Source organism: Myotis myotis, unplaced genomic scaffold, assembly GCF_014108235.1.
Source record: "Myotis myotis isolate mMyoMyo1 unplaced genomic scaffold, mMyoMyo1.p scaffold_m19_p_2, whole genome shotgun sequence".
In the NCBI taxonomy this organism is placed as follows: domain Eukaryota; kingdom Metazoa; phylum Chordata; class Mammalia; order Chiroptera; family Vespertilionidae; genus Myotis; species Myotis myotis.
Window position 1 is genome coordinate 209726889 of NW_023416324.1, and position 19052 is coordinate 209745940.

The 19052-nt window shown below is 58.4% G+C and overlaps 1 long non-coding RNA gene across 1 annotated transcript; it reads left to right on the forward strand.

Annotated features, from left to right (window-relative positions):
- Positions 1–1043: 1043 nt before the first annotated feature.
- LOC118676887 lies at positions 1044–2191 on the forward strand. The gene is made up of 2 exons (XR_004974246.1): positions 1044–1093; positions 1531–2191. It is a non-coding gene; the product is annotated as an uncharacterized LOC118676887 (long non-coding RNA).
- Positions 2192–19052: the final 16861 nt, after the last annotated feature.

The following is a 19052-nucleotide window of genomic DNA, read 5'->3' on the forward strand; positions in this document are numbered from 1 at the left end:
CATTGGAGTCACACAGCCTGCTGGGCCTATGAGGTCCTACTCCCCCTATGAGCCCCTACTCCCCCTGCCCAGCTTGGCTCTTGGGGCAGGTCTGACCCTGGAGACTGTGGGCTCCAGGCTCCCTGCCTGGCCACCATCATGTTCCATGTTCAGCCAATGTCGCTCTGGTGGGAGCCTGGGGTGGAGGCGGGGGAATCCCTCCTCTCACTGCTCAGGCTGCGTCTCCAGTCACTGTTGCCTCTCTCTGTAGCTGGAGCAGCCTGACCCTGGCCTTGGGTGCTGGTGACACCCTCTCCTCCTCCTCTCCCTCTGGCGTGGGGCAGAACCACCTGTTGTCGGCACTGCAACAGGGTCCCCGGCACCCAGTGTCCTGTCCAGGCTGCCTGAAGCTCTCTCTGGCCACAGGAGCTGGATGTGCCTGGAGATGGACGACTCCAGAGCACTGGACAATGAAGATGTAGTTGGAGGACCAGCGGCCAGCTTCCCCTCCTCCGGGGTGGGGTGTGGTGCAGCCCTGAGGCGTATCTGCAGTCTCCCCAAGGCCCCCAGCGCTGTATTGGCTCCTGCCCAGCCCCAGCCCCCTCCTGGGGTGCCAGGGGTCACCTCCCACACAAACTGTCCTGGAATCTCTTCTCAGCATCTGAATCTGAGATCCTCCCAAGCCTCCTGTTCTCATCTCACCACCCCCTAGTTGGCTTCTCAGCGGTCCCCTCACCCCTTCTCTTTCTGGGTCCCCAAAGCATCCGTGTCCAGGGCAGAGGGGTGGGCCTCCCTCTGCTTGTGGGGGTGCGGGCAGGGGGCAGGAAGGCAGAGCTGGAAAGGGGGTGCCTCAGGAGGCGTGAGCAGGCGGGGCGCTTACTGCATTGACCCGTCGAGTGTTGGAAACTTTGGCCAGCGCCCTAGATTGCTGGTGCGCCCCCCCCCACCCCCCGCACACCCTCCCCCTAGGCCTGGGACAATGGAGCCTGCCGGTTACATAAAGTGCTCCTTACATAACCAGCGTGAGGATACATGAAAAGCCGGGCAAGTCAAAACAACTACAGCCGGGCGGGCAGGCGGGCGGGCAGGCTCCGTGGACAAACACCGGAGAGTGGTGAGTAACCGTCGGAAAGCCCCAGCCTCGGGCAGGAAAGGGACTCTGGGTGGGGCCGCCTGGAAGAGAAAGTGGTTGGACAGAGAGACACAGAGGCCACCGCCGGCTCCCAGGGCCGGGCTGGGCACAGCCGTGCGGCGCTGCTGGCCTTAGGGTTCCGAGCCACCAGGTTCCAAGTCCTCCCGCACCCCAGCCCTGCTCAGCCCTGCGGCCCCGGGTGTCCCTCCTCACACGGCTCACAGGCCACACACACTTGGGGTGTCTCTTCCCTCTTGGCTGCAAAGCTCCTCTTTTAGGTGCCCAGGTCCTGCCCATCCGTCCTTTCCTCCTCCAACAGGAACGCCTGTCTCCTACCCCGACTTCTGCTTTTGTGATTGTCCTTGTCTTTATAGATCTTTGTTTTGAACACTAACTGCTCTTTATACCCTTTGGTTTAGCTTTCACTTCATACACGAGACTTCAAATGTGTGTTTACAGACTCACAGGTGTGGCCGATCCCTCCCAGTAGATGGTGGCGATGTGAATCCGAAGTCGTGTTCAACCTCCTCCGTGTCTCCCGCAGGACCCACAGCAAGTGCCCCAGAAAGCCAGGCCGATGCTATCTCTCGCCAGCTGGCCTCTAGCTGTCTGGACTTGGGAGGTGGGAACATTCTGATCATTTTTGAGCGAATCCTTCCCTAGTCACACTGTTGCTAGCTGCCATCCCAAATGTAAGGACTGGATGGATGTGGGATTCCTGCTATCAGAGCTTGTTATCAGAACTTTCTCTGCCTGAGCTCAGGAACCAAAAAGGTTGAGACGCAGGGGATAGGGGGTTTCCGGATGCACATGGCGCCCGTGACAGGGCCAGCACATGCTGTCCTGAGACTCCACGGCGGCCACTCTGTCCCGACTGCGGCCCAGAAGCAAATCAACACACTGTTATCACTGCTTCAAGGGCAGTGCCCACACAGAATACGCACAGATTTTGACTTGAACTCTGGATCTGGGATTTAATTCTCTATGCAGCACTTTTCTCACCTGCAAAATTACAAAAATTGTATCTATTTTTTAAGGTTCTTCTACAGAATAAAAATAATATATGTGGAGTGACTGGTATCTATAGTAGGCCCTGGATGAATTGTTATTTCCATCAATATTGGTAATCAACTCATTCACGCCCAGGTGTCTTGCTGCAGGCCTGGTCCCTGCCCCTTGTCTGTGCTGGCCCCTGGCCCCTCACTTCACACCTGGACTGTGGCACCTCGCAATAGTCCAGGATGATCTCAACAAGATCCTAGTCCAGTCACATCTGCAAAGACCCTACTTCCAAAAAAGGTCACATGCACAGGCTCCGGGATCAGGACGTGGACATATATTTGGGAGCCATCATTCAACCCACTCCAGTGGGAAGGTCCCCTAGTCATCAGTTCTGCTGTGAGCACAGATGGCCGGAGGTGCCTGGGCTCATGGGAGCCAGCACAGTTCAGGCAGAGCGGGAGGCCTGGGGTGTGGCCTTCTTTGCACAGCAGCAGTGTAGCCCTCAGAACCCCATCCCCCCTACACCAACACTTTGAGCTCCTTCCTCCACCCAACTCCCTCCCTCTCTGCTCCCTCCCAGGCCACCTCTGCAGCTTATCTTGGGAGAGTCTCATAGCGTTTCCCCCTTGGCATGCAGAGCCTCACACAGATCATCATCTCATCCCCCAGCTTCTCTGGGCGGAAGCTGAGCCACCTCCCTGGCCCTGTACCCGGGGTGGGAGAGCAGGGTGCACCTACACCAGCTGTGAATCTACAAGGCAGTGACAATGGAGTGGGGGCAGAAAAGAGGGAATTGAAAGGGGATGAGGTGGGCCCAGGATGTCCCCGGAAACCCTAGGGTTTAATCCAGGTGGTACCCCGGCATCAGCCTACAGCATCCTCAGGCCCCTCAGGCACCCCACGCCCACGCAGACCCTGACACTGGAGGCTCTGGGCCCATCTCTCCCCGTTACCACTCACTGGGACCCCAGAGAACACTGGGCCAGCCCCACATTACTGAGGAGAGGAGGAGCTTGCTTTGTTTAGGTTCCTCAACCTTCTGGCCCTTTAAATACAGTTCCTCATGTTGTGACCCAACCATAACATTATTTTCGTTGCTACTTCATCACTGTAATGTTGCTACTGTTATGAATCGTAATGTAAATATCTGATATGCAGGATGGTCTTAGGCGACCCCTGTGAAAGGGTCGTTCGACCGCCAAAGGGGTCGCGACACACAGGTTGAGAACCGCTGCATGGGAGCTGCCCTGGTGTTGTTCTTCCTGCCTTCACCTGAATGGCGCTCCCTAGAGCGGGGGGGGGGGGGGGGGGGGGGGGGGGGGGAGCTAGGTGCCTCCCCCCTTCACCCTATCCCCTTGCCCCTGTGGCTATCCTGGGAAGGCAGATGCATAAAAATAGCTCCATCTTGCTAAGCCACAGGCCTCTTTTCTGGGAAGCGGGGTGCGGTGGGGGTGGGGGTGGGGTCCTTTTCGGGCTTCCTGGGACACAGCCTGGCTGTCTGTGCTGGCCACGCCCCTCCCTCAGCTGCTGCTGCGCATCCCTGAGGCCGCTGCCCGCCTGACCCCTCTCTGGGGACCTCACGCGTCCCTTTTTTAGAGCAGTATTTTTACCCGGGGTGGTGCCAAGGGTCACCCAGCCCTGCTCACCAAGAGGGCCTGCAGGAGCAGCCTGGGGCAGTGCCTCCCCCCACGGGGGCCTCTCAGCCCATCTTCCTTCTATGGCTGGAAGGGAGTCTGGGTATTTTTATCCTAAGTGAGTGACCAGGCAAGGACTCTTCTCTGGGGACCCAAAATGACTCAGAATGAAAAATGGGGGCGCTCACAGGAGCTCCGGGCCAGCGGAGCACACTGGCCACGGTGATTTCCAGTTCCTGTCTGCCCATAGTGGAGGGGCATGGGACCCAGGTTGCTCCCTCACCAGGAGAATGAGAAGGACCCTCCTGGAGTGATGGGCACCCCAGGGCGGTGTGGCCCACAGACCCACTGGGGCTTGAACGGCACCCTCACCGTGACCCTGGTCCTGGGACGGAGGCTCCAAGGGCACGCGTGGCCCCTGATGTAACGTTTGGAGCTGAAGCTGCTCACCGTTCACCTCTTGGCGCTTTGGTCCCTGTTCCTGCCGTAACCTGCTCCTCTTGTCCCTGCCTCGCGCCCTGGTCTCGGATTCACCACAGGCTGGTTCTCTAATAAACACACGCAGTGACTACTCTGAACTGGTAATTGGGTGTGTTTACCCCATTTACCTTTAATGTGTCATTGACACCGACTGGGTGTAGCCTGTCATTTTACTATTCACTGTGTCCCCTCTGGATCTTGTCCCTCTGCTCTCTTTTCTTGCTTTCTTATTTCAATGTTTTGTAGCATTCCCTCGTAACTTACCGATTGGCTTTTTGGCTCTGTCACTGGAGTTTTTCAGTTCTGTCAGTGGAGTTTTCGCTTTGTGATTATAATCGACTAACCCTAGCCTCTCACAGTCTCCTTAGAGGTCATATTTTGCACTTGAAGTAAAATGGAGAAGCCATAGGACCCGAGATTCCCTCCCCTCCTTCATTTTAAAAAGATATTATTGCCCAGCTGGTGTGGCTCAGTGGTTGAGCTTTGACCTATGAACCCGGAGGTCACTGTTTGATTCCCATTCAGGGCACATGCCCAGATTTCGGGTTCCATCCCTAGTTGTGGGGCATGCAGGAGGCAATTGATCAATGATTCTCTCTCATCATTAATGTTTCTATCTCTCTCTCTGAAATAAATTATATATATATATATATATATATATATATATATATATATATATATAAAGTATTGTCCCAATGTCTTTCTGTCACCATGTTCATTTTTAAAATTTTGTTGTTTTTAAAATTTGTGCACCTTTAAATTTTGTACCTGATTTCTTTTTAATTAGTAGACTTTTTTAAAGAGTAGATTTAGGCCCCGACTGGGTGGCTCAGTTGGTTGAAGTGTCATCCCAGACGTGAAAAATGTTGCGGATTCAACTCCTGGTCAGGATTCCATCCCTCAGTTATAGAGTTTGGGCAAGCCCGGCATTTGCTCTGACTCTGGGAGGCAGTTATGGTGGAAACCGATGCCCATCCCCGTGACCTGCCTGTCCTCGATTCATGCATGTTTGACTATAAATCACTTAGAGGCTAAGTAGACGCCCTCCATTCCTGCCCACGTCTTCCCACACAGTGGGGGCTTCGGGAAGCTGGGTCACATCGACATGGCGTCATGCACTGCCTGGCACCGTAGGGTTCCCATGGGGCTGGACCCGCGACCCGGCCCGGGAGCACCAAGCTCCAGCCAGCTGCCTGCTGGGAGCATCAGGGATGTGTTTGTCATTCTGGACACAACAGATATTGAGGGTGTTGATGGGGACTGAGAAGCTGAGCTCCAGACAGTGCTAAGACGTGGCTCCTGGGATATAACTTGTAACACAGAACCCTGCGAGCTGTGTGGGTATCATTCCTCAGTGGGAGGAGGAAATGGACAGCAAAAGGCTGAAAGAGCAGCAGGAAGGCCTAGGCAGCAGATCTGACACGCATTTGCAGTGAGCTGGGGAGGAGGGAGGCTCAGGTGTGGCCCTGGCTGTGCCGTGGCTGTGGCTGTGGCCGTGGCCTAGAGGGATGTCACCAGAGGACTGTCCTGCCGCCCAGGAGGGTGGTGTGTGCAAGGCTGGCTGGGTTCTTCCCTGACCAGCGGGCACGTTCTAGAGACGGTGGCACGAGTGTGGTGTCTGTGGGAAACCTCTGAGGCTGGGGGCCTTGATGTGGGCACAGGTCACGCTTTCCTCCCGGCAGAGCAACCAGCTGCCAGCACAATGGGAGGAAAACTGTTTCCTTCACTTTCTTAGAGGGACACTAAGGCTCTGAACAAACACAGGGCCAGAGAGCCCTCAGTTTTGTCTCCTAAAACCCACAGGTGACCGTGTCATCAGGAGGAGGTGGGACTCCAGTGTCTCGGGCCCGGCTTTGCCAGGAAGCAGCCACGTGACTGTGAGCTGCCCCACCTACGCAGCCTCAGTTTCCTCATCCGTAAGCCCAAGGAGCTGCATGTTCGGGACCTGACGTGGCTGGTGCTGCTTCACTCCTGATGTTACGAGCCTGCCGCGCTTAAACACTTTTATATTTTTTTGTTAATCCTCGCCCGAGGATATTTTTCCATTGATTTTTTAGAGAGAGTGGAAGAGAGAGGGAAAGACAGAAACACATCAGTTGGTTGCCTCCTGCAAGTACAGGCCGGGGAAGGTCCTGCAACCATGATACGTGCGCTTGACTGGAATTGAACCCAGGACCCTGTGGTCCACAGGCCGATGCTCTATCCACTGAGTCCCGCCGGCCAGGGCAAGCTTAAACACCGTTAGCAATGAATCGCTCACATTTAAAAACCTCACCTAAGAACCCAGCATTCCTGAGGCCAGCCTGCACATCTGTCCTCCAGGTCACCGGCGTCCCCACCACTGTGCCACCCTCTTTGCGTCTGTTCCTGCCAGGGCCCTGCAGTCACTGACTTTTTCACAACTTGTTCACGTGTCCCCACCACTCTGTCTGAATGGTGACCTGTGCTCACGGTCTGGGGACCGGGCTGACTCTGAGCTGAATCAGGGCCTGAAAACCCAGCCATGCCACGTGGTCCTCCATGAGCACAGCCACCGGGTGGTCAGGGTCTGGTGACACGCTGTCCACCAGCTTGGACGTAGGCACCAGGGGTCAGTGCTGCTGTGAGCTAGGTATCCCCAGAGCACAGGGTCGCCCCGATCGCCCTCTCTCTTGGATCCAGCTGCTCCCAAATAACGTCCACTTAAAATGGGCTGGTCACCCTCAGGGTCCCAGGGAGCTGGGTGGGTGCCGACCCCCAACAGCCTCCTCTGACTCAGCCGGCCTGACTCCTGAAGGCCCCGGGTGACCTGACCCTGATTTAGGGAACGTTGCAGCAGGGGTTGAGCCCACAGGGCGTGTTCCTCGCTCTGAGCCTCGCCGCTCACGGTGCTGGGGGCGTCCCTGGAACAGGGCAGGGGAGCGTTGGCCCCTTCTCTGGGATCTTGAGCTGTCTCCCTCCCGTGTTCTTGCCTGCGGTGGATTTGATTAAACCAAATCCCGGCAGTGGAACTTGATGAAGATGGAGCTGCTGGAATGAACCACTGGTCACACTTCTCCTCAGGCCGGCTGCTTTCAGAGCCGCGTGCCGCAGGCTCCAAGGAGCCCGGTGACTTACGGGCTCTGAGGTCACACTTGGTGGACCCACCAGTCAGCATTCCTGGAGTGTTTGGGTGTTTCCAAAGACCGACCATGTGAGGACTCCGCTCTGTGACCTGAAAGGACACCTGGAAAGGGGGCCCTTGGGGGGACGTGTGATTCCTGGCGTTCCCAGGACACCGGGTTTTGAGTTCTGAGAAGTGACGCCGGGCTGCAGCTGTGGGAATGCCCTTTGTGGGAGCTCACGCACGTCCGGGCGAGAAATCAGAAGAGAACCCAGGACCCTGGGGGAGGCAAGAGGCGGTGCCGGGGCGCCTTGTGGTGACACCCCATCACCCTGCGGTTTCCCGTGGCAGTTGGTTTGGATGGGGTGTCAGAGGGCTTTAGTCCCCAACTCTCCGCTGGTGGGTAATTGCTGGACATGCAGCCGGGCGTTTCTGTCCTGTTAGCAGCTCCCGGGAAGACCGTGACTGTGGAAGGACATGAGGTTGACAGTGGTGGGCAGAGGGTCAGCCCTGGGGACCAAGGTGCCTCACGGGTGTGTCTCAGCCAAGCCCGCACTCTCTCCTGCACTCCTGGTTGAGAAAAAGTTGGCTAAAGGAATAGTCTGGAGGCAGTAGATTGTCGGGTTATGGGGTGTGTGCTTAGAAAAAGGAATTTACTCAGAAACATGGGCCTTAGGCATGGAGCAGGGAGCAGTTCCTACCCAGTCCCTGTTGCCACGGGGAGCGTTTCGCCATCACCTCGTTCACCTGAGGCACTAGGGCTGTAGTGGATGACGGGGTGCTGGGTGTGGGGTGGGCACAGTCATCAGGGCACGGCCCTGGCCCCAAACTTGCCGCAGGCACACGGGCCTCCTCTACCCCAGCACCTAAGGTCCTCCTGGCTACAGATGATTGGAGTGCGGTTCACCAGGAATGCCCCAAACACTGCCTGACCGAGGGCCGCCTCCGGGCGGCTTTCGTCATCCTGCTCCCGTAAATCGTGATGCTGACACCACGAGGCAAAGTGGTGGTTTGTCAAAGCAAATACGCGCGGACAGGACCCAGCCTGGTACACCGCCCAGGCTCAGCCCAGAGTCCCTGGGATGCCCGCCCACCCGAGTGCACGGAGGCCAGACAGCTTGTCAGACTGCGGGCTGCTCACCGGCCAGCCTCTCTGTGGTGCGGAGCCCCGAGGGCCAGGGGAGGGGCCCGTCTGCAAGGGCACAGGGGGTTCGCTCAGAATGGCCATGCCGCCTCCTGACTCTCCTCTTCCTTTTTAAATTAATAGATTCAATTCTTTCAGAGCAGTTTTCCTTTTACAGATAATTTGATGGGAAAGCACAGATTCCCACATTCCCCCTCCCGGCCTCTCCAGTTCCCCCAATTGCTTATGCCTTGCACTGCTGTGCTGCGCTTGTTACAATTGTTGAGCTGATATTGATACGTTGTTATTAACCGAAGTCCATAGTTTACATCGGAATTTACTTTTTGGGGTCTATATACTCTGGGTTTTGACAAACGTATAATGAGACATGTGACTCATTAATAATCATACAGAACAACTTCACTGCCGAAGGTCCCCTGAGCCCCACCTGTTTATCCCTTCCCCAGCCCGGACAGCCGCTGAGCTCTTTGCTTTTTACTGTCTCCACCATTGTGTCTTCTCCAGAATGTCACAGAGTTGGAATCACACGTATGTAGCTGGCCTGGTTCTTTGTACATGATACATGTATGAAATTCTGGAGCCAAGCGGGATGCAGCATCGCTCAGGCTCCTTCATTGTTCTCTTTTCTTCCTTGCACTTGAATCTGTACAAATCAGATCTTTTTTCAGGCAGGACTAGGGTATGGAATGATTTTCTTCTTAGGATTCAAGGACGGTCAGGCTAGAGGGGCCTCAGTCTCCTAAGACAGATGAGAAAAGAATGAGAGGCCGCAACTTCCCTAGGGCCAGCAGCTTCTCCACGGCTGGAAGCTTCTCCAGGGCCTACAACTTCTCCAGGGCCTGCAGCTTCTCCAGGGCTGGCAGCTTCTCCAGATGGATGGACATCTGAAGCCTTAGTCATCTAAGGCTGTGGCCAGCTTCCTCCCCCCACCACCACCACCTGTGACCTTATACTCTAGCACTGGAGGGCCCTGTTAGGACACCTGCCGTGCCCATGTCCGTCTGTCATCTATCTTGTTCCTTATCAGTTGTCCTCTGGCTACATGTGTTCACAATTGGCTGATTCTCTACCCACCTCACAGACCAGCACACAGAGGCGTGGTGATGTGCCCGAGGTCACACAGCTAGGCAGACTTTTCAGCTGTGAAATCTAAAAGGTCCTGGGGTCCGGGATGCCCCTGGATCACAAGTGACCACAGTGCAACGCTGGGACCCGGGCTTTGCTGAAGCCCCTGCAGAGCACACAGTGGTGTCCTGGCATGCAGTGGGGTCTTCTGAGCCCCAGGGCCTGAGCAGCATGGGCCAGGGCTCGTATCTGCCACCCCCCAGCAGGCACACTGTGGAGCAGGCTGGCTCCCAAGACACGCCAGGCTCCCGCCTCAGCCGGCAGCAGGTTACTGAAGATCTGCACTCATTCCCATGTAAGGGTTTCCCTAAAAGGATCCCCCAGATCAGGGATTCCTCCAGTGAGTTCTGTCTTCTGCAATGAGGAATCTCCTACCCCGCCCCCCAATACCTGCGAGGGGTTCCCGCTGCCCAGTGCCCACACGTGTAATTCCTCAAGTAAAACCCTGGGAGGAGCCACTGCCAGGTGGATGCTTGGAGTCCTGGTGCCTGATGTTTTGACCTTGTGCAGTGTGTGACCTTGACAAGTGATTTAAGGCCTGGGAGAGGGTGAGGGAGATCCTTCTTGTTTAGTCAGGGAGAGGGTCTTAAGTGGCTGGCTCGCGTCCAGGTGATGTGCTCCGGAGCTGGTCCCTGTGACCTGGGTGAGCCCCAGATGCCCGTCGGGCTGAGTGAAGTGTCCTTGTGCCCACACCCTGGACAGCGTCCACCCCAGGCCACGATCTGACGCCTCCTCCCACTGGCTGAGAGGCCCCGGGAATGGACCGTGGAGGACAGGATCCACAGGGAAATGCCATGAGTACCGTGTCCGGTGGCAGAGCTGCTGTGGCTCGGAACTACGTGGGAGCCTGGGAGGTTTGGCTCTTCTTCCCTGGGCACCTCTCACACCGCCACTCTGTCCTGGGCGAGCGGCCACGCTCAGGTCTGGCCCTGCAGGTTGTGTGCCCCTCAAAGGGAGACTCGGCAGGCAGGCCCCTGGCTGTGTCCCCTCCTGCATGGAGCTGTTTGGCTTCCCGGTAAAAGGGCATTGCCACCACCCCACCCCGGGGACTCTCAGCACCATGGGCTGCCCTGGGTGGCCCCACAGTTCCACCTTACAGAGGGTTATGGAAGGTGGCGGTGGGGTTGGGGGTCTCCTGGTTGGCGAGGCCACAGGCTCTGCCCACCTCAGGGCAAGGCCAGGTGCAGACCCTGCCCCAAAGCCGGCCAGCCCTGGCAGGCCCACCCCAGGAAAGGGCTGACACTGCCCCTGCTCTCTCCACCCATTTCAGAGTGTTCCACACGGGGCCTGGTCCCTGGGAGGGTCCTTGGGTCCTGAGAGCCGGTGGGTGACCTGAAGTCCTAGTGACTGAAAGCGACTTGGAGGGCATGAACGGTCTGGGTTTGAAAGAGAGCAAGGAGGCCAGGGTTCTTCGTTTGGCTTTGCATGATTTCTGTTTAGGGCCCTGGGACAGTGCCCATGACCCTCCCAGGACACCCATGTCTCTGGTTTGGAACGTGCCTGAGAAAGGTGTGTGTCACGGCAGCAGGGAAAAGCGTCATGTCCGTTCTCTCTAGTTTATGCCATCCCCCCATCTGTCTCCAGCCCCCAGGGGCCCCTTTCCTTCCAGCCATGGCCCAGGTCCCCAAGAGGGGATGCCCCACGTGAGGCCTAGTCTACGCTCAGGTTCAGGGAGGGGAGGGAGGCAAAGGGGCAGCCTGTCCAGAGAGCTGCTGGGTCACGTGGGGCAGCAGTGTGTTTGCCAGGTTGGGGTGCACGTGGTTAGAGCGGCAGACCTCAGGGGCACCCGCCCCGTGAGGGCAGCGTTTATGAGGGACTTTATTTAACGCCAGGATCCTGCTGTTGCCATCACAGGGGCCCTTGCTTTGGCACTCACAGCACAGGGGCTGAGTCAGCCACGGACCCCAAATCCCACAAGGACCCCCACAGCTCCCCTCTGATCGGTAGAGGATGCACAGAGCTGGGCAAGGCCCAAGAGCAGCCCAGACCTCACACCGAGGGGCGCCAGGTCCACCCTGGCCTGGGGGTGGCAGAGCCCGTGCTCTGGGACAAGGCTCCTGAAATAACTGCGCTCCCACGGAGGGGGCACTGGCTCCATGGCTTCCGGGCCCTTCCCTCTTCTGCAATCACGGCTGCCACTCAGGGCTGGGGATGGGGGTGGGGCTCCAGGCCATTGCCCTCAGACCAGCAATATCTGCGGCTGCGGTGCTGGGAGCCCTTGAGATTAATCACCTGCTTTTTCCCATTCGAATCTGCCTTGATTGCAGACACGTTTCTTCTTCAGGGAGTGGCGGTGATTTTTAAGTGGAAAGGGAAGCTCGCTTGGTAAATTGCTGAAGCTGGTGGGTGCCATGTGGGTCTTTAGTGTGAGGATGGGGGTGGGGGTGGGGGTGGGGGTGCACTCCAGGGCCAAAGTCAGCCCCCACCAAGCTCTACATGCTCAGGGAAAGCACTTCCTTCCTAGGCTGGTGTGCAAACAGCCTGCCCGAGGCTGAGCTGAGCTGAGGGGGGGTGGGGGGGGAGTGACCCTTCCCACCTGTGGATGGCTGTGGCGGGGGTGGAGTGGGAGGGGGAGCGGGGGGGCGCCGTCCTTGGCAGGTGGCAGGTGGCAGGCGATTGGAACCAGGGCTGATGACCAGGCTGGCAGCAATCAGGCCGTGTTTGACCATTTAAGGAGCCGCAGGCAGGCGGCTTGGAAAGGCCTGAATTAGAAAGGCATCCAGCCCTGCAGGGGAGATAAGGAAGCTGCTTGGGGCCGCTCCCAGGAGTGTTATCAGCGGCTGAAGGCTGTGGCTCCACCTGGGCTGTTGACCCATAGAAAGCCCCCCTGGCTTTGCTGCAGTCCAGGCTCCGCTGGCCCAGTGGCTAATGGGAGAGCAGGCTTTGTGTCACTCAGTAAGATGGGAGGCTTCCCTCTTTGTAAAACCAGGTGCTGCTGACCTAAGGCACCACGTGAATCCTTGTCACTACAACTTGCTCCCCAGTGATGCATGTGGGGAAACTGAGTCTGAGGGTGAGGGCTGTGCCAGGGTCTCAGCTGGTGGTTGCCCAGCGGAGCTTCTGGGTTAGCTGGGCCCATTATGGGGAAGGAGGGGGCACCTCCATGGGGGTGGGGCCCTTCCCACCCGGCCCTGTCTCTCCCCCGAAATCCCTGCAGCATCCCCTGCCTTTCCTGTTCCTGAGTCATCTGTCCCCACCTCCCTCCACTTCTCTGCCCCTTAACTCCTGGTTGTCCCCATCGCCTGGCCCACTTGGCTTTTCTTGTTCTCCCACCCACCTGGGTAGCACGGCTGTGCAAAGGCAGCCACCAAGCAGCCCATAGGAAGAATGGCTTGTCCCTGACCCACAGCAGGACCACAGGTCACCCAGGGCATCACAGACACGGATGCCCATCTGACAGCCGACTCCATGTAAATGCACCAGTAAAGACGCTGGCCTTGCATTTTGTAGACCTTCGCTTGTTTATTTCATCATTCTAGTTGTTTCTTTCTATTTTATTCTGTAAAAGTATCCGTCTGCAATGGATTGATAAGGCACAAGGGTCCCTCCCTGCGTGGCTCAGGAAGTCCCATGCACCAGGCCTTTGCCCAAGTTCCTCTGAGCCCCACACCCATATAACACTGGAGGGACACAAGAGCCCGGCCCAAGCGGCCTTGCTGCCCTGGCCGGGCCCTCTGACCTCCCCCTGCCCACCCAGGCCTCAGAGAGGCTGTCAAAGCACAGTGTGTTCTGCCTGGAAGGGACCATTGTCTTAATAAGGCAACTACAATGATCAAGAACCAGTAAATAACCTCAAGAAATGAACACGGGTTGATATGACCACCTGCCATCCCCGGGCACAGCAGCTCGCCTCCCCGGTCCCTGACACGGGCGCTGCCCACCTGAATGTTTTAGATGCCCTGCTCATCACCAGAGACTTCATATATGGATGTGCAATAGTCGGACACGGGACAGTGTACAGCAGTGAAAGGAATAACCTATAGTTACATGTGACAATGTGGGTTATCTTAGAAACACAATATTGGATGAAAAAGAACTAATTGCAGGAGACTTCATGCCACACGCTTCAACTTGTCAAAATCAAGCAAAACAGAACACTAGTGTTTACTAGCAATGGTTCTCAACCTTCTGGCCCTTTAAATACAGTTCCTCATGTTGTGACCCAACCATAAAATTATTTTCGTTGCTACTTCATAACTGTCATGTTGCTACTGTTATGAATCGTCATGTAAATATCTGATCTGCACGATGGTCTTAGGCGACCCCTGTGAAAGGGTCGTTCGACCGCCAAAGGGGTCGCGACCCACAGGTTGAGAACCTCTGGTTTAGAGCTCCATATACGCGTGGGAAAAAGTGAGGGCATCAGCTTCAGGATAGAGGTTGCCTCTGGGGAGACTGGAGGGAGGTCTGGGAAGGGAGTGAGGGGGTGGGAGGATGTGCTCCAGCTGAGGGGTGCCTGGGCGCCCAGCCTCGATGAGGAGGGTGGTCTGCTCTCCCAGTAACTGACAATGACGGACAGGGTCTCCGCTTGCACGGCCTCCAGGGCTGGCCTCCAGGGCTGGCCACCCAAAGGAGCCTGAATCAAGACCCACACACCAAGCCAGCCGGCCCATGTGAGCAGGGTTTCTCTGCCCAGAGCCCCGCTGGCTGCGGGAACCAGCATCGGAGGACCGGGCGCGGATTCCAGCAGGCAGGGAGCCACGTGCGCTCCGGAGGCAGAGCTGGGGATTAGCAGGCTGAGTCACCGCCCGCGGGGGTGGAGGTGACAGGAAAGGATGACAGGTGAGGCGCTCGGTCCAGGGGCGGCGTGCAGTGAGGGGGAATGTGCTGGGATTATAGGTCCTGGAGGACGGAAGCGTTGGCTGTGTGGCTCCGGCAGCCGCTCCAGCAGGAGGTGCTGGAAAATAAGCAGAGGCATGATGTCACATTAGGAGGAGGGTGCAGGGCCCATCCATCCCGGGCCGAGGGTCTGACAGTGAGGGTGCAGGGCCCATCCCGGGCCGAGGGTCTGACAGTGAGGGTGCAGGGCCCATCCCGGGCCGAGGGTCTGACAGTGAGGGTGCAGGGCCCATCCCGGGCCGAGGGTCTGACAGTGAGGGTGAGGGGCCCATCCCGGGCCGAGGGTCTGACAGTGAGGGTGCAGGGCCCATCCCGGGCCGAGGGTCTGACAGTGAGGGTGCAGGGCCCATCCCGGGCCAAGGGTCTGACAGTGAGGGTGCAGGGGCAGGCCGGCACAGAGGATGCTGCCCAGGTCCTTAGTGCAGGGGCGGGTCCTGGACACCCCTTCCCTCTGCAGGTATCGGGCAGAACCAGGGATGTTTATGACGGCCCCGCGCTGACTGCTCTCTGGGGACTGCTGCTGCACAGTGGCTGACTCTCCCCCAGGAGGAGGTGGGGACACGGACAAGGGGGCCCAGCAGGAGCACCAGGTCCCAAGGAGTCCCAAGGAAGACCATGCTGGCCCCTCTGCAGTGGCTCACACCTCCGCGTCCACGGGGGCCAGGATTCGAGGGTCTACATTCCTGACACATCAGTGAGGGGAAGCTGCCCCTTGGCAGGGGGGCGGGATTGCCAGGTCTCCTGGTTGTGCGTGTGCAGTGTTTTGAAATGTAGGTTTTATTATTGTCCAGGGTGGTGAGACCGACCGACCAGGAGGCAATGCCCCTGAAGGAGCTGGTTTCTCACAGGTCTCAGGAGGAGGGGCCACCACACCGGGCCTCGCGGGGAAGAGCCTGGGCCAGGCAGGCGGGGAAGGGAGACGTGGCCAGGAGCCTTCACCACGGCTTCTAGGGCAGGGCAGGGCCAGCAGGCTCAGGACTGGCTGGTCTGCCAGGCACCAGGCTGTCAGGCACCTGGCCCTGGGTGGGGCCTGGGAGTGCTGGGTCTGCTGGCCCTGGAGGGGGAGGGCGGGGGTTGCATAGGGAAGACAGCTCGAAGCCAAGCCGAGTCTCTGACTATCTGCAGGAATCAGCCAGCCCTGGGAGGAGCCCAGACTGCAAAGCCTGAGAAGCAGAATCAGTGCTGGAGCTGGGAGTGACGGAGGCGGCCGGGCCTGGGGCCTTGGGCTGTGCAGGCAGCTGCAGCAGGGCCGGGAGCTAAACCCAGCCTGGTTCCCCTCAGTGGCTGTTCAGATCTAATAGAAGGAAGGGCTGCCCGAATTCCTCCTACTGGGTCTGAGGGGCCTTGGTGACAGCCCCTGACTGCTGGGTTCACACATCACTCTGCACCTGGAAAGAACTTTCCGGAGATGCAGCTCATTCTCCCACTTCTGCCCGTGTCCCTGCCCTGTGGGACTGGGGTACTTTTCCTTGCACAAGGAGCTGGTTTGGGGTGTGGGGAGGAGGGCAGGGAGGGGACCACGGGAGGGGTCCCAGGCCCCTCCTCAGAGCTGGGCAGCATGGACCCTGCCCCTCTGGTCCCCTGCCTGGGTATGGCCCGGGCACCATTGGCCCTGGCAAGGCCCTTTCAAAGAGAAGATGAAGGTCCTAGCCTGTGTGGCTCGGTGGTTGCAGTGTTGGCCCTCAGACTGCAGGGTCTCGAGTTCGATTCGGTCAAGGGCATATATCTCCGTTGCGGGCTCAGTCCCTGACCCCGGTCAGGGTGCGTGTAGGAGGCAGCCAATCGATGTGTCTCTCTTATATAGATGTTTCTCTCGCTCGGTCTCTCCCCATCCCTTCCACTCCCTCTAAAAATCAATGGAAAGATATCCTCAGGTGAGGATTAACAGCAACTACCAAAGAGGAAGTGGGGGAGGGGGTGCAGGCTCTGTGCTCCTCCTGGGCGTCCAGCCCCTGCCCCTTGGGCCCAAGGCATCTATTCTCCCTGCCAGCACCTAGGCGACAGCCACTGATGCCCTCAGGGGGATGTCCGAGTGCTGCCATCTGTGTGTGCTTCGTGACAAAACCCACCACCAGACCGCCAGGACGGGGCGTCCTGTGTGATGAGACTGTGAGGGTGACTGGGGCAGAGGAGCTGAGGAGCAACCGCCAGTGTTGGCACCTCGACGGCCCTCTTCCTGTGCCACCGGGGCCTGGCCCTGGGGAGATGCGGATTCTTCGTCCTTCACTTACAACAAGATACGACATGGTCAAGCCGACAGGAGAGGGCATGTCAGCAGCTGTCCTATTGAGGCCCATCTACCCTTCATGTTGTCATGGGTTACGTGTCCCCTGATTGTGGAGATGGGTCTTTACCAAGGTGGTTACATTAAAATGAGGCCATTAGGGTGGTTCTGACCCCCTAGGACTTGTGTCCTTACAGGAGATGAGGACACGCACACACACAGAGGGGCGACGACACGGGGACCCGGGGAGCGGACAGAGTCTGCCCCAGGCCTGCTCCTCTCCTGCAGGCATGAGCTCGCGGCGGGACCCGACCCATAGCACCTTGGTCCTGGGAAAGGGGATTCGTTGGTCAGGTCCAACGTAAAGGAATCCTTTGGTCCCACTCTGCAAAGAAATTAAGTCCTCAGCAACTTGTGTTTTATTTCCGTTGGGATTTTAATGTATCAGTTTCCCTGAAGGTGGGTGCCCGGGAAGCCAGCAGGGAGTCCCGCTGGGGGAGGGGCCGGATGTCCCCTGCATTCCTGAGGGGACGCCTCACTCAGCTCCCACAGGCTGTGACTGTTCTGAGCTTTTGAACCGCAGGCGAGTAGCATCGTTGCAGAGTCCTGCCGCGTTCCACAGTTGCCTCTGATGAAATCAGCCATTAGTTGCAGCTGAGGTGATTTCCAACCTGATCTGCATAAGGTGGGGGTTTATGGGCTCCGCTCTGAGCGAGGAAGGAATAAACTCCGGGTGACGTCAGAGGGCGGCCGAGCCTGTGCCATGACTCGGCGGGACCAGATGACAAAGGGCTCCCTGGGCCTCTGTGCCGCCCTCTCTCCCTGTCGATCAGACATTGCTCTTGGGGTTTTGGACCGGCCCGAGAGGCCCCAGGCAGGGGCAGAGGCACCGACCGGAGAGAATAACCTCACTGCGTCCCGTGAGCCAACGTGTGAGGCCGTTGTCCGAGATACTGCGGCCTGTCCGCCACCTGGGAGCCAGCGCCTGGGGCCCTGGACGCGCTTTTCATGACTCAGGTGGAAGGCTGGCATTCAGGAGGGCGGGGCGAGTGCCTCCGAACTGGGACAAGGTCAGAGACAGGCTGTCCCCACGTGAATGAGCGTGGACCGAAGGCTCCCTGCAGCAGCTGCCGCTCCACAGCTCCTGGGGGACCTGATGGTCACGTGGGGTGGTGGGAGCGCACGTGTGGGGTCCTGAGTGCGGGTGGCCGGGGGAGGGCTGGCCACCTGCTGGGAGCCTGGACAAAGGGCTCAAAGGCCTCAGCCTCGGTGCTGCCCTGCAGAGGAGTGTCCTCCCAAGGACCCGGCCCTGCCACCCCCAGCAGGAGTCAGTCAGGTTGAGGGTGTGTCTCAGGCGCCCTCAGAGCCACACCTGGGAGAGGCTGGGCAGGAAGCCCAGTCCCATGAGCTCCTACTGTGCCCTGGGCCGTCTTCTTGCTCAGGCTCAGACCCTGCTCCTCTTCCCTTGGACCCTTGTGTCTCTCTCCTGGGCACTCACGTCCTGGACTGACGGGGTGGGGGCACCTTTGCCTGCTGTGGTCCTCCCTGGCCTTTTCAGACCTGCAAGGCCAAGACCTACCCTGTAGACAGCCAGGCCCAGCGCCGGCCGCTTCCTTCAGCCAGGGGACCTGCCGGGCAAGCCAGTTGACGGCCGGCTGACCTCGTCCTAATGGGCCTCAGGACCACAGTCTTCCTGACAGGAAGCACGTCCAGCGGGCCCGAGAGGCAGCCTCCTGTGCATATTGCAACAGGCGTGTTTACACGGGTTAGCCAAGTGTACGCTGGCACGACTTCTGTCACGCCGCCCGGAGGCCTGCAGCGATGCCAGGTGGCTGTGAAGGGAAGTGGGAAAGGATACTGGGGGTGGAGGGGGGCGGTGCTGGAGGCTGTGCGGGGGGGGGGGCCAGAGGAGGGGCTGGCAGAGGGAGCTATGTATTCACATGTGAGTCCGTGTGCAAGTGTGTGTGTGAGTACATCTGTGAGAGTGTGTGGGAGAGCGTGGGAGTCTGTGCTGGGGGCCTGTTTGGGTCCCCATTGACCCTAAGGGAGGTATTTGAAATCTGTAAAGGAAGAAAATTCAATCACATGTACTGAACATAGTAAAATTACAAGAAGGTAGCTTGGTCCCCAAATCACAAACATAGGGACCTGCATTGCTGCTCTGTGACAGCTCCAGCCCCTCCCTCCCTGCTATGCAGACCCCAGGACAAACCACAGGTGTGGTGTGGAGGCGTCATGCTCCCTGTCAATGCCGAGCCCCCGCCCCCCCCAAAGAAGTTGGTGACTCTGCAAAGCAGCCCGGAGGGGTAGCGGGAGGGTTACGTGGGGGCACAGCCCCTGTGTGCCCTTCTCTCAGGTCCTGTCCGCGCCGAGTCAGCAGCAGCAGGACGCTGTGGCGTGGAGATAGCAGT